At 37.7% G+C, this 14,877-nt stretch overlaps 1 protein-coding gene across 1 annotated transcript in view; it reads right to left on the reverse strand.

The window, feature by feature from the left end:
• Positions 1 to 14,202, reverse strand: part of TMEM275 (transmembrane protein 275) — a 712,265-nt gene extending 698,063 nt beyond the window's left edge. Inside the window, exon 1 of the mRNA XM_044085842.1 lies at positions 13,846 to 14,202. The gene's annotated coding sequence lies outside the window, so the exon portion shown is untranslated. The remainder of the gene's footprint in view (positions 1 to 13,845) is intronic.
• Positions 14,203 to 14,877: the final 675 nt, after the last annotated feature.

The following is a 14,877-nucleotide window of genomic DNA, read 5'->3' on the forward strand; positions in this document are numbered from 1 at the left end:
CTGAATTGCAGAAAAAAAAAATCTGAGGAGGAGCATGGAGAAATCCATAGTGCTATTGTTCTAAAGCGTTCATGTTCAGCATGAATCTAAGCTTTCCAACAAAGCACTGCAGAACCCAACCAGACCTTTAAACAGAACATGGTTGTCACAACTGCTGTTCAGCTGGCATGAAATTGCTTTAGAGTCCTAGCAGTCACTTAGCATATTAATGCTGATGACCATCAAATGGCTATCCAGATGCAAGAAAGTAGTTTGTCCATGGAAGGGAACTATCCCAGGAGGGCCACACCAAGGAGGAGAACTATCCAGGGAGGGACCCACCCAGGTCCCACTCAGGTAACAGGCAATATCAGACAGAAAATTCCCTCAAATCTTTGGACCCCAAAACAGTGTCAAAGCCTATCTACTAACATTTGAACAGACTTACATGGCTAACTGCTGAGTGGGCTATACCTATAGTATTCTTTCTGAGTGTTGAAGCTCCTAAGTCCTAGCTTGGCTTTGATGAAGTCATAGACAATGACTACCAGAAACCAAAGACAGAGATAAATATATGATCAAATGACACCCAGCCATGCCAGCACAGAGATTTTTTTTCTGCGCCTCTTCATCTGGCAAACCCGATCACTCCCAAATGTATGACTTGACTTTACCGGCAAATAAGTGTCTGAAGATGAAGAAGAAACCAGTTTTCAAGATTATTGAATTTGTTATAATGGACCGATTTTTTGAGAAGCTTGCCCTCATCTGTATGACTACAGGTAAGCCGCAGTAATCTGTGCACTGAAGAACAACTGGCAGATCTGGTGGAATGATATGTTTACTAGCCAAGTTGCCAGAAATGAAAGAAGATCATTACAGCCATTAAATCAAAATGAACACAATGGCTGGTAAGACTGTTCCAGTGGATAAAAGAAAAAGACACTATGCCTTTTGGGACCACAAGGACAATACCAGGAAAAAATGTATCAGGGAGATGGAATAAATGAAAACTGAACAAATTAAAATATTTTAACTATGTTGTATTTATGCACATAGTTACAAAATATCCACTAACAATGAACCTATGAAATGTTATGCATGCATCTATGGGGAAACCCATTCAAAGTTCATCAAAGGGTTTGAATGAGTTAGAGTTACTTGTACTCATCTTCAAACCCAAACATGTGAAATGTGGATGGATGAGGAAAGCACAAGCACTGCTTAATTCTGGAAGTACGATCCTCTTAATAAGTCAGTGACATTAAAGATCACCCAAGAAGGAAACATATGTGGCAATGGTGGGATTCACCCTATAACCTGAAGAAAGGATACCTCTATGATCTCTAAATCACTGTCTTATGGTTACACTCTAAGTTATACATCAGAACATTCTATGGAAAGGTTTTTCCCATTTTCATGATTTGTGGCACACAATCATAATGTGTTAAAAAAATCATGAGGGGGATGGGGAGAACGCTGAGAAAACCCAACTTTTTCTAGAATTACAGGGAGAGCCAGAATGATCGATTGTTCTCTGAAACAGACTTAGAAGATATTTGGAATAACATGAAAACAGAAAATATCATACCTGTACTATTAAGGAATGATCCCTATCAAAATGAAGCTTGGTCTGAAGACAGTGACTGATTGATCTAAATATTAGGCATAGGAGTTTTAAGAAGAACAGGTGTTAGGATCCAACTTAAGGGAAGTCAGACACAAGTTAAAAGCAGTGAATTTGATTTGTGTGTTAACAGAGCAGCAGGTCAATCTTCCCCATTCTGAACCTGACAACAGTCTCATTTATTAGGCTGAAAGGAAAGGGGAACAACCGGTTAAACAACTGTTAATGCTTCAAGCCTTCTGAAACACAGAGTTATACCTAGCCCATAGGCATACTTTAGGAGAACATTTAGGGAAAAAATGAGAGACAGTTTCCTTGACTTTTTCCTGCTGCAGAAATGTTTTGTAAAACTTTTCCCAAGTGTCAGAAAGCTGCTCTGTACAAAGCTACTACAGCTTCTCAATGAACCTTTGAATGGATTGCCATACATTTGATAGGTCCATTATTCAAGGCTATCCAAGGGCATAAATATATTTTAGTAGGTCTAGATTACACCATCCATTACTTTGAGGCTGTATCATTTGGGAAAAAGCTTCTTCAAAACCTGCTACAACAGAATTGATAATTAGGTTCAGAAAAATGTAGATCTCTGTGGAAATTCTATTGTATTAAGGGATTGATTTGTTGTGTATGGTTATGAAGGAGCTTTGTCAGTTGTTAAAAAAATTAAACAGTGCATCATCCCCAGATGGATGACTGGTGGTGTGTTTCAATAAAACCCTAATGAAAGTGTTGAGCATTGTGGTCAATAAAGATAGAAAAGGTCTGGACACTTTAGTATGTTTGCCATCAGGAAAATACTCCAGTCTTCCACTGGTTTCAACTCATTTGAGTTGAAGTAAGCTATAAAATCAGGCAGTCAGATTGAAAGAAATTTGATCAGGTTTATTATATCTGTGTACTGCAACCATGGAAAGGCAGACAGATTTTGGTAGCATCCCAAGTGACATGTTGCACACAGATTCCACAACCTGATCTACAAGAACAGAAAGCCAAAACCATGTCAATCAACCCAAAAAGAAGATATAAAATAATTTTTATTTTAAAAAAGATGTTTCTGCATTGTTTCAGGAAGAAATAACTTAATTAAACATGATACAGTTCCACAACCAGGTAAATGGACATGACAAAGCCCTTTCGGTGCCCTGAAGCCTGCACGGTGATTATCAACAAAGAATTTCAAAAAAATGTTGGAGCTGGGAGTCACTGAAGAATCTCAGAATGCCTCATATAACTCTGTTGGGTTGATGCTAGTTTCATCTGGAACTATCTCACTTTGCAATGATTTCTATAAGATAATAAGATCTCTAAATGTGATGCCTATCAGCTGATTCAAGTAGACAACTCACAGAGAGATTAAGAAAGATACTGTTTCTTACAACCCTAGATAAATGAAAGCCAACTTGTCAATCTCCTTAAACAGAGTGAAGAGGAGATAGCTTTTTCTAAGCCTGGTGGTCTACTTTAGTATAAAGTGTTGTCTTTGACTGGTGCCTCAAATGTGAGGGTATAGGCTGTATTTCTCCAGGAGGTACAAGGAGAACACCACATTTATCTGAGCAAAAATCTCAACCTTTAAGAGACTAGGCATACCATTTTAACTTGAAAAAATGAATGTTTGCTATCAAATGGGTGGTTTCCACACTCTGAAACTATACTGGGCAGCTATTGAAATATTGTCACTGATCATTCAACTCTAAACTGGATGTGTCAAAATAAGCAAAAAATGCTCAGGTAGGAAGGTACTTATTGAGTCTGAATTCATATAACATTTATACACAGCACAGATGGGGTGAAACATGGCAATGTCGATGACCTGTCTTGCCTTCATACATTGGCTTATTTGGTTTGTTATTCCCCTTGATCTGAGCTACTGAAGGAATGTAATAAAATGCAAACTTATTAAGTCAGGGCAGATATGCAAGCCTTCAGCCATTTGAATCTGTTTGGTCAGTTCTGTGTCATTTGATTGAATGTTCATTTGATTGAAACCAAAATGGTCAAAACCATCTGACTAAAAATTAATTTTGACTGAAAGCTGATTTGACCAAAAATGTATTTAATATAACATGCTCTTCACAACAAATATACCATAATTTTTTTTTGCAGGCCGGTAAACCCCTTGCACACCCCATCTAGTGGACCCCCCCCCATTTATATAGACTAGCTCCATGGTTGCACAATCACAGAAAAAAAAACACATTGCACACACGGAATCAGTGCTGGATTGAAAATATAATCATCTAAAAATCTAGGTGTACAATATGACGCACGCTACTGCAATCCAAACATACTCTGCTGAACTCAGCATAATTACACCTATGATGAGAAATGATGCCATCATGCACTTTCTATAGACTGTTACATTTTTCTGTCAAATAAGTTTTCTGTCAATCAAATGACATCAACACATTTGAACAGTATTACCATAAAAAGGAGAGGTTTCCCTTTAATTGGGACTATGAAGACTATACATTAAACTAGGAGCAGGCCTTTAAAATCAGAGCTGCTGTGTGAATGCATGCATCTCAGTGTGAATGTTGGAAGCTTACTGTCACCAGCGGGAAGACTAGCACTTTAGAGAAAAGCACTTTGGAAAAATTCTTCTGCATGGAGGACTGTGTTCTAGAACTATTGTAATACTTCCAAGGGGCCTGAGGTGTGATTTCATCTGTCAAGAAGCAGGGGTAAAGAATAAAGTAAAAGTACACATTTAAAATGGTGCAATGTGAGGCTGCTCTTTTAAATGTTATACAAATGCCTACAGAAGAAGACTGCATTTTTGTTGAAGACTGCAAAGGAAGGCTGCTTTAATGGTTGCTGTTAAAACCTGTACCATTTATGTTGAACGTATTACCTTGATGATCAGTTTGTTTAAAACAGAAGAAATCAGTTTAGGTTGTTTCAAACACTGAGATGAAGGAAAATGTTTTGTGTTAAATCCTGAAGAGTGTTTCACAAACACTGGAAATCAAATCTAACAGGATTATTAAATCTGCCAGATATTCAGGAAGAAGAACCAACAAAGCAAGGATGAGAATGACCAGTATGAATAAAGACAATCTGATGCTCACTGGGGTACCCGCAATAGTTCAAAAACAGTATGCATTTGCAAAAGACGACAAAGAAAATACCACACAACAATATAGGGAATAAGTTATGCTCTATGTAATCACAATGCTAGTAACATTATCCCCTTCTGTTTTACTCCTGAATCTAAATGCTATCTTCATGATTAAATAGGCCCTGATCATTTTGGCCACTATCCATGTATTTTCAATCCTTTTATAATGGTGATGGGTGCAGAGGTAAAAGCAGGAACAAGCATCAAGGAAGACTAGATTTCCTTATTTCCAGTACCTCCTGGGGGATGCCAAGGCATTTCCAGACCGGCTTAGAAGGGATATAATCTTTATAGCGTAGTCCTTTTCTAAATGAGCTGGACCTGGTATGCCTCCATTCTCAAGTGCTCAAAGGGTATTTTTGCAAGACACCTAAACCAGATTAACTGTCTCCAGTTTACCTAAAAAGCAGTATCCCTATGGCAAGATCCTTCTTGAATTCCAAACTTTTCAATGCACTGTAAACACTCAGTTCAGGTACACTGTAAAGCAACCACATTTATTTTACTTGTGTGCATGATCTTATCCTTTTTTCTTAGTGCTCAGAACTGTTTATCATAGTAAGAATGGGAACATAATCTGCTACTTAAATTGAAAGTTTTGAATCAATTTGTTGCCTGTTTGTTAACTGAGTGGGTGTTGTGCCCAAATGAACATTTTTTAGCCATAGCCTGGATACAAGGCAAACAAGTTTAAATACATACATTAAAAAATAACATCTAAAGGCATATGGTTTTGTCAGTTCAAAGAGAAAATTAACAAAATGTCATCAATTGAATAAAATAAACATCATCTAAAAATACACAAAGGAACCTCAGAGACATGGCAAATGAAGGCAAAAAACTTTAATCTTCCACACTCAACAGATGCAAGCGCCTTCGAACCATGTTCTTCATCAGACATAATTCTTACACCATAAACACACATTTTTAAAGCAGAACTAATTAGCATTCTAACCAATCCATTTAAAACCATCATTGCTTATGCAAATCTTTAGATTTTAAAACCGGCTTTAAAGAGACCTTGTCATTTAGACCAGGTCTCCGATTTGCACATAACTTAAAAATCCAGTGTAATTCTCTTTCATCTGTATAATTTCTTAAATCTCCTCCTCGGGACCCTATACAACCCCTCTATAGCCTTAAACAAAAAACTATGTTTCAGACCTGTTTCTTGAACATGTTTTGCTAAAGCATTTTTATAATCACATTTTTTAACTGCATACATATGTTCACGTATTCTCTCATATAGCATTCTGTTGGTTTTTCCTATATAATAGGGAAGAACAAGCAGTACGTGAAAGGTATGAGGTCTTCCGTAGCTAAACCATACTATTCAGATTTGACCTATGGTGTTAATTAAGTGGACAATGGAGAAATAAATAGAAACAGAATGCGCCTACCACTTGTTCTTCCCTATGCCAATGACTTCAAGAAAATACGTAATGTCACTGAATCCATTTGGAGTATTCTGACAAAGAATGATCAGATAAAAGATATAGTAAGCACTACACCCTTGTTTAGATATAAAAACATGAAGTCACTTAAAAGACACTATGTTATAGAGATTCTAAAATGGGCTCCACCTTAAAAGAAGATGAGATAGGGACATATCCCTGTGGGAATTGTAAATATTGCCCTTTAATAGACACTTCAAATTTATTTCAGCATCCGGTATCTAAAATAATTTAAAATTTTTAAAGTGCATGCAAATTGAAGAAGTAGTAACATTGTTTACTTAGCTACATCTACTGAATGTGAAATTTTTTATATAGGAAAACTCAACAGAATGCTACATGAGAGAATACGTAAACATATGCAGCCAATTAAAAATGTGATTATACAAATGCTTTAGCAAAACATGTTCAAGAAACAGGTCTGAAACACAGTTTTTTGTTTAAGGCTATAGAGATGGTTTGTATACGGTCCCAAGAAGGAGATTAAAGAAATTATACAGAGGAAAGAGAATTACACTGGATTTTTAAGTTATGTGCAAATAGGAGACCCGGTCTAAATGACAGGGTCTCTTTAAAGCCGGTTTTAAAATCTAAAGATTTGCATAAGCAATAATGGGTTTAAATGGATTGGTTAGAATGCTAAATAGTTCTGTTTTTAAAATATGTGTTTATGATGTAAGAATTATGTCTAATGAAGAACTTGGTTTGAAAGAGCTTATATCTGTTGAGTGTGGAAGATTAAAGTTTTTTGCTTTCATTTTCCTTGTCTCTGAGGTTCCTTTGTGTACTTTTTGGATACTGTTTTCTGCTTCTAAGGAATCCAGATTACCCAGAGGAGTAATATTGCCATTTAAAATAAACATCATCATTATTTAAGGCATCTTCATAGGACAAAATTCAAAATAATTGCAATGAATATTATTAAAAACTAATCCACCATAGCAAGCCCTGCTTAGCCATTGTCAAGTGCATATCTGAAGTAATAATTGTGGATTAGATGAGATTGTAGTACAATACTCATCACTCATCAGACCCATCATAGAGTACAATGCCCCATTTGGGATGTACCTTACAAGACACCTGCAACAGCTGGAAAGACTACAGAAGTACCTTACCAAGAGGATCACTGGCCTCAAACAGATGCCCTATGCAGCTTGGCTGAAAAAACTCCAGCTGTACTCGGTTGCATACCACCTACTCAGAGGTGATCTCTACCTGACATACAAGGCCATGTCCAACCCAGAAATGATGGACATGCTCCACCTAAAGAAAACCATATCCCCTTGAGCCACACGCTCTAGGGATCTAAACCTCACCACAACAATAAATAGGACATGCTGGAGGGATAGATTCCTGTCCCAGAGACTTCTCATGCTTTGGAACCAGATTCCAATCTACATTAGGCTGAGCTCATCACTAACATTCTTCAAGAGAAGCCTTGACGAGTGGATGGGAAACAAAAAGTTTACTCCAGGGATCACTTCAGTGGCTCTGTTGGACAGAGACACAGAGAGCTAATCTAAGGGGGCGGCGAAAGCTAACACATTCTGGCTAGGCTTATAAATGCCTTCGGGCAGATAGCCTAGTACCTACCTATGAACCTATGAACCTATTTTTATTTCAATGAGTAAAGAATTGTATGTTACAGGAACAATTTTGGAGAATGTTCTTTTAGTGTTTGAGAAAAAAATGAGGTCTAATAAGGGTCATTTCTTCATTCAGATAGGACTATAGGGGTTATTGCATAGAACTGAATAAATTATTGACTATAGGGAAGCAAGAACTGAAATGTAAATCCTTAACAAACCACAATGACAAATGAGGTGACTCAGAAAGAGAAAGACAGTTAGCAACACTGAGTTAAACTATGGTTGTGCCTGGAATTTGTGAGAAAGACAGTTAGCAACATTGAGGTAAACTATGGTTGTGCCCTGGAATCTGTTTGGGCAAAGAATCAACAAAGCTATCCTTTACAATGCCTACAGTACAGCAGCAACTGCACTCATCCACTCATCAGCCTCCTTATTCCCCTTTAACTTCGGTTCTGAACAAGGAAAAAAAATGCTCCTGGCAAAGAAGCCCAGAATAATTTATTGGATTGAGGGAGACAAGAAGTGAAAAAAATGCTTATAAATCATCAAGGGAAAAAGAAGAGTTTGACTTCCAGCAACAGGAAGGAGGTCATGAGATTTTTACTAATGGGAAATGGTGCAGTCTGGGATTTGCCTGGATAATGAATCGGCAAATCTTATTTAATGAGATCAGTAGAGTCTCATTGTTTTAATAATGCCAAGTTCTACTAGGAAAAGAGCATACCTTCACATTTCAGTTCATTACCATTGTCCAGCACGTCTGTAGTATTGCCACAACTGCACCCATCCACTGGTCAATCTCCTTATTTCCTTCCAACATTTCTGTGCTACCCAGAGCTCAGTGGCTCAATGATTAAGATATCTGCCTCTTTTTTCCAGAGTAAAGGGTTCAGTCCTGATATCTGGTCACTATCTTTGCACAGTTTGCATATTTTTTCTGTGCCTGCCTGGGTTTTTTTAGGATACTCTAGTTTCCTTTTACCTTTCAAAAGTATACTGCTTGAATGGCTATGGTAAAGGTATCCATATATATTGCCAAATTTGCAATTAGCATTGGCCATGTGGCCTGAGTCATGAGAAAATAGTCCATAATAGTCAGTTCACTTATATCCACTAACAAATGAGGAAAATAAACTTATGAGTATGAGTGAAGCTCTTCTGCAGATGGAATTTGAACTCATTTTACAAGAAGCACTACTAAGCATTTGTATGATATAGTGACTATTTGAATTTTTCCAGATTTGTCCAACCACACTAGCTATCTGATCCAACTCATTACCACAAAATGGTGATCAGCTGTTAGCTCAACATCTGTCTTCACACACTGAAGACATGACCTCTGGCCCAAGGTGTTCTGGTACCAAGTACACCATTGTTGTCTTAAAATCTTCTTTGTTATAATCCATGACTAACACAGAAGACAAAAAGAATTCACCACTTCTATTTGGATCTGGAAAACTATCCCTCGCAATGGGTATCTCCATTATTCTTATATGAGAGTGGAAGTCTCACAGTAGAACTGTAGACTCACTATATGGAAACCAACTGAACACAATGCCCATTATGTCTAAGAGGATCAAATACTCTGAATAGCTCGCAGATGCCTTCATACAAACAGCAGACTGCATCTGTCTTTCCACAGCTCTCAGTCATATTCAGGCAACCCTCTTGATTACCAGCACAAACTTCAACAATTTAGCACTAAGATGGAGGACAGTAAGCATCATCACAAGCAGATAGATCCATTCCTAAGAGTTAAATCAAGAGTAAAAGCTGAAATACCCTTACATAAGGATTCTGGTTTGAGAACCATTACCGCATGTAGAGGTATGACCAACTAAATCTAGATGATAACTAACTCCTCCCTTAGACTGTGACATTGTAGTGGTGGAAAGGGTAGTGTCCCTCTGTGACACTAACGGCTATGTTGTCTACTTCTTTATTTTCTTTTCAGTGACGGTTTTGCACAGGGCTTATCTGATTAGGTTCACACACGACAACTTTGTTTGGCAGCACAGATCAGATAAACAATAATCCAAAATAGCTTCAAGAGGGTTTAAAGAATCCGTGAGCTTTTCTCAGAACAGAGACAAGATGGGAGGATACTTATCATACCTTGCTTAATTGTACTCTGGGCATACATTTTCTATGCCTGTGTTTTACCATTTTGTGACAGTAGCAGCCAAAGCTTATTTATGTAGCAAAAGGCACGAGCCAGAAAGCACCCCAAGGTGGGATATCAGACTATCACAGAATGTTCACATGCATACACCCACAATGACAAATACACACAAACAAGGATGTAGTAGCATCACCAGTCAACCTTGAATATACAAACAAAACAGTTTCAAAACATACAAAAATAGAGAGAAAATATAAAACTCCATACAAAAGGTACCTTAGCCAAAAATCAAACTACTAAAGGAAATGTTATGAAGCCTCAATGCTAACTGCTTCACAGCCATGCTGCAGCATGCTAAAAGTCATATCTGAGCTAAAGAATTGACAAACTGATTATGACCTAAGTAGAATGGTGATAAAAATAATTCATAATTGTGTTGATTATACCATCAACATTTTGACAATTATGCTTACATCATCAGTTCTAAAATTTTAAGAACTTATTAAATATTTGTATTTACAACAATACCCACCATATTCCAAGGAAAATTAATTACTGCAAGATGCATTTCTAATGTAAATGTCATTCATCAATATATATGCACACGCATGCGCACGCGGGTGCACACACACACACACACACACACACACACACACAAACACACACACACACACACACGCACAATGATGTTTGTGCTCTTCTTTCTCTCTGCCATTCTATCATCTTGTTCATATTATAGACATTTTTAATGCAAAAAATGAAACACTTTATTCACCAATGAAGGTACAAAATATTTATATACTCGAACCTTTATACACGTTCACAGACTGATGAATTACTTTCAAAAATGCCCGATATCTTGTTAAAAATCAATGTATCACTATCTAACTTACTGAATGGTAAGTTCTAAATGGATGAGTTCATCTCATTGATTTAATCTCAACAAGTTTCAACCGAACAATCAGTATTTGCCTTTTCATTGACTTGAATTCCAAAACACATACATACGTACAGACATAGATTTTCAGTATGCACAACACATCAAATGAACAATGTTTTATATGGCAAATGCAAGGTAAGGTATTACCAATGGCACATATTTTTGTTTCTGTTTTACAATTCAGCAATTAATTTCTGTACACAGAAACATGAGATCATGACCATGGATAGTATTACCTGTTTTTCTTATGTCTACTTAGAAGAAGGTAAAATTACACAAAAGGCTTCAATGTGTCACAAGGAAACTGTACAGATCTTATATTTTCTGCTGTATCATGATGCATCGTGTTCAAACTGAATGAAGCCTGCTATGCCACTTGCTGTAACAGTACATTACCTACAAGGCAGTACCCCAGGCTAGTTAGTTCATACATCCATACATCCACAACCCCTTTTTCCATATTTGCACATGGAGTCGGTGTGCCACTATAACAGTGACAATCATCTAGAGCCCAGGTTAACACTAGCGGGTGGCTAGCCTTACTGCAGTAGTTCTTCCACACTGTGTATCTTAACAAAAGTTAACTCTTTCTTGCCTTCTATTCTTCCCTTTTTTTTAATTTCTTCCATCCATCCCTTTTCTCCCACTCCCAGTTTCTACTGACATTACTTAGTGTACCCTTTATTTTCTACTCCATTCCTGTCTTAAAATATTATTGAGTTAATTCCTTTCACTATTATTTTGTTCTGTCTCTCAGTAAACTGATTACAACAATTTAAAGTGAAAATTAAAAAGTTAATATTTATAAATATAAGCAATGTGGACTGCATCAAAATAAAAACTTACATCTTACACTAAGTGCCAGTGTGGTGATTCTGCTCACATTCTAATAACCTTCAATAGTAACTGTTATTTTTCACATCACAAAATTCAGTTGAAGGTATTATGACCCTGTAATACAGAATTCCTTTTTATACTATACCTCAGTCAAGCTTCATTCTTCATATTTTCACATCACCAAACCTATCCACTGCTGTTGCATTTATAATCTCACTATCTCCAGATAGCTGATGCACATCTGACATCCAGTAATGTTTACTTTAGGTAAACTTTTCAAAAGAGATTGTTATTCATTTGGCAGATGTGGCGTACTCGTATGTCAAAAGATGTTGTGCGATGTTGTCCTCACAATGATCCAGTAAATGCACATGACAAAGGAAGTAAGAGGACTATCCTACACAGCAGTTCTTCAGCTCTTGTCCCAGCTGATCTTTGGATCTCACTTTTTTAATGTCTTGTTATTCTTTTGAAAGCTTGTGGCAAATAAAAAATAGACTGCTTATAAATGTACTAAAGGAAAAAAGAATGGTGCTACAATCTAGCTAACAAGCTACAGTTTACAGATTACAGCGATGAAGTTGTTAACCCTCATGATCTTGAGACAGTACCTAAAAAACTGTTTATGCCATGTGCAAATTCTTCTGCCAGCCCCATCACAAAACAATATCTATAAATTAATGGGGATTTTTGGGCATGTTATGCTATTGCAAGTAATATGCACATTTAAATCATGTTAACCTCATCTGCCTAACTGGAGCATTTCCTCATTTTGTTTCATAAAACTTCATTGTTTATCATTGCAAGGGTTTGTCAAGCATTCTGTATCAAGATTTTTAAGCAAAATACACACAAAGACCATAAGGTCCTGTCAGCCAAAGTTTGATAATCAGTTAAGATGTTTTAACAGTGCTGACAGGGGAAGATGGGTGTGAGTGGAGAGGAGCAGGACACATATAACCACAATTCCCACTGTAGTGGGCATCCTGTGAGTGAACTTTTGATTCACCAAGCCACTGCCTGTTGGCAGTCTCATTAGTGAGGGCTCAGGAGCATGATTTGTAGGGGATGGGCATTATGACTCCCCACGGAGATACAGACAGAATACCCCCATTAAGAGGTGGAGTTTAGGACTTACACAAATGCAGTCATTGCAGGGATGCTGGCAAGAACACAAACTCTTCATTGATTACCTTAACGGCAGCCCTTATGGATGGCTCTCACCCAAGTGGATCTGTGAGCATCCCAGCATTATGAAATGAAAGAGCTCAAATCCAGTAAGAAGGCTTGATGATCATTAAGTAGAAGGGGGGGGGGGCAATGCTAATACACACATTCATTGTCAAGATTCTTATATTGTATGCATTTGTCCCACTCCCTTTGACAAAGTAATTTCTAATTCTAAAACGAATGCAGCGCATTTTAACAATGTTTTGAGCATTTTAGCTAATCTTTTTAAACAAGCTTCCACATTTGAAAAGGCTATTTTCTAAATTTAGCACTGAAAAGCTATAATTTTAAGAATTGTAACTAAAAAAGGTAAACTAGGTTGTCAGTACACCCGGACACCTCCTCGAAAGAGCTCAGACAAGGGATAACTATCCATCATATACTTGGAATGACATCCCTAAAGCATTCAACTGCCTATTAGCTGTCATAAAACCTGAACATTTCCTATAAGAAACAGCCACCTGTTCTCAAAATTTCATTAAAATTTAAGGAAGAGTTCTGCTACTTACTTTCCTGGCTTGATTCGCGCTCTATATCTCTCTTTCTCTCTCTCTCTCTCTCTCTCTCTCACACACACACACACACACACACACACACACACACACACACACAAGAACATCACACCTGTGGTCACAGATGCACTGCAATGTTTCTATATACTTGGTCCTGTATAACGTTCAATTTTTCGGTTTTACTCCAGGCCAGATGAAGACCATACAAGTTCAGAAACACATCGTTGGTTTTGGTGTACCTACCCTGGTTTTGACAGAATGTTGAATATAGTCCCACCCAACTCCACCAATAACCCCACCTGTGGTAGCTATTCACATTTTACTCAACTAACATGTATTTTTCCACGCTCTATAGTTCCTGCTCTAAGCCAGCATCTTGGCTTTACTCCTAGTGCATGGAACGACAGAACAGGGGAGCATAGTCTCACCTGTGGTTCCTTAGTCTGTCCGCGCGAGCTAGTGCGTCAGAAAGAGTCCCGTGCTGCCGTGCCACCAAACCTCCACATCCACTTAATTCGAGTCTACTAAATGCTTCCCAGTCCGCAAAATGCAGCGTACAAAACGCTCCAGTGCTATTCAATGAGAAATGCAGTGGTCGCACGAGCTTTCCTTGCATCTGATAATCCAGACAATGTTTTACCCATTCTCTTTCTCAAACAATGAGTCCACAATATGTATATCTTCTTCACAACACAACTGTACAAGTCTACGCTTTTTTCTGAGAGAGTTTTCCTGGGAGCCCACTTCTCTGAAGTCACCTACTAGAGCCTCAGGTGGCAATCTGTTGGTGTAGCCTGCCGAATTCAGATGCAGTATATAAAGGCTAGAGGGCGGACGTGCTCCACTAGTGAAAGCGACTACGCTAAGGAAATCTCTATAATTATAACCCTTCTATGCCTGTGGTCAGCCTGTTATAGTGGTGTTCTTTGTGAAATTGATCAAGACTTCGTGACACGATTTATAAAATGTAGAATACAAAAGAAACTATATTTTGCTAAACCGTTTGAACCACAATCACCATTCTGAAAAAGCTGCCAAGTGTGTATGCGTGCATGTATATTTTATTTATTTAGTTATCTAATTTTACACACACACACACACACACACACACACACATGGAATTGAAGGAGGGCTGTACAGCTTCTCTCGTGTGTGTGTGTGCGTGTGTGTGTCTGTGTGGAACTGAAGGGTGCACATCTTCTCTCGTATATGGTTTAACTTTAATGTCAGTGCTTCTTTTAGCATTCTGCTTTCAAGTAGGATTTTTGATATCACCAGCTGTCCCACTTTTTTTTTACCAGATTATACATAGTCAAAGTAATACAGCTTTAAGTTGCTGAACCCTGCCTAGGGCTTCCACTTTTTCATGTATTCGCACTGGGAAATCTCTTTGTGAAATGTATTTTATAGATCACACCATAACGTCAACTAATGCAAACTGTTTTTCCCGTTTTCAGAAG

Source organism: Protopterus annectens, chromosome 10.part0, assembly GCF_019279795.1.
Source record: "Protopterus annectens isolate FY-2018-M chromosome 10.part0, PAN1.0, whole genome shotgun sequence".
Lineage (NCBI taxonomy): Eukaryota > Metazoa > Chordata > Ceratodontiformes > Protopteridae > Protopterus > Protopterus annectens.